Source organism: Sinocyclocheilus anshuiensis, unplaced genomic scaffold (genome assembly GCF_001515605.1).
Source record: "Sinocyclocheilus anshuiensis isolate Anshui unplaced genomic scaffold, SAMN03320099.WGS_v1.1 scaffold801, whole genome shotgun sequence".
NCBI lineage: Eukaryota > Metazoa > Chordata > Actinopteri > Cypriniformes > Cyprinidae > Sinocyclocheilus > Sinocyclocheilus anshuiensis.
Genome location: NW_015536541.1, coordinates 117,757 through 118,776, shown reverse-complemented (window position 1 = coordinate 118,776; position 1,020 = coordinate 117,757). Strand labels below are relative to the sequence as shown.

Below are 1,020 nucleotides of genomic sequence, written 5' to 3'. Positions count from 1 at the left end.
TTTTATTATATGAAGATAAGTTGGTGGTGATGATTTTATGCTTTTTGTTGTATTAGATTTCGATAATGATTTTTTAAAACTAAAGTATGTTAAATTTTTTTATTCTTGTAAACAGTACAGAGATTACATAAATGGCATATAACTGTATACAATTGATCAAAATGCATAAATTTCATCAGAACACATAGGAAAGAAAAATAAGGGGAAAAAAAGTTAATGATTGGTAAGAAATATAACAATGGAGAAATAAGAAAAGCTAAAGAGAAAAAAAGAAGAAAAAAAAAAACCATAAGGATGACTGTAGAAATTGTTATCATTACATATTAAAGTCTTTCTCCTTGCTTTCTTAATGTTTAATATTTTATTAGAAGAAGGTGAAGAAGATGGTGATGACGGTAATGATCATAGACATAATAAATACCTTAAATATCAAATAATAATAAATACCATAATAAATATAGTATTTATTATGTCTATGGTAATGATGATGCGTCTGCAGGAAACAGTAACCGTTCAGCTGTTCTGACTTCCGCTTCAGTGCCGAGCGAGAGACAGAGACATCATTCAGGACGCATCCGACTCGGATCAAAAACAGTCAGCGGGACTATAAACGCGCTTCTTCCAAACGGGAATCGACAAAAGCAAGATCTCTGAGGTAGACCGGCCGGGGATGTGGCTCTTGAGGCCCGTGTGCGAGTGCTTGTGTATCGGGCAGTGAAGTAGCCAGGTGTTAGCAGTCATGCTAGCTGTCATTCCATCTGTTTTCACTTCAGCCTTTCCATTCCTTCACCAATCCTCATGTAAACACCATTATTTGATTTCATGCTTGTTGTTTTTCCCAAAACCACGTCTTATCTTTTCTTTCGCTCTTTTAGTGTCCTGTAGGGTCAGCGTGTTTATGGGGTTTTATTGACTGCATGAAGCTCTGTTTAGCAGGTGCTGCACAGGAACAACAGCTGTTTATTAGAAATGATCGATAACATGTGGTTAGTTAACGTTAAATGTTTACATATATATATA

The 1,020-nt window shown here is 35.0% G+C and overlaps 1 protein-coding gene across 2 annotated transcripts in view; it reads left to right on the top strand.

Moving 5' to 3' along the window:
* The first annotated feature begins 492 nt into the window (after positions 1-492).
* The window catches only part of LOC107697243 (myocilin-like), a 25,993-nt gene continuing 25,465 nt past the window's right edge, over positions 493-1,020 (top strand). The window contains exon 1 of one of the 2 annotated variants that reach the window (XM_016497963.1): positions 493-655. The gene's annotated coding sequence lies outside the window, so the exon portion shown is untranslated. The other variant, XM_016497972.1, reaches the window with a different exon arrangement.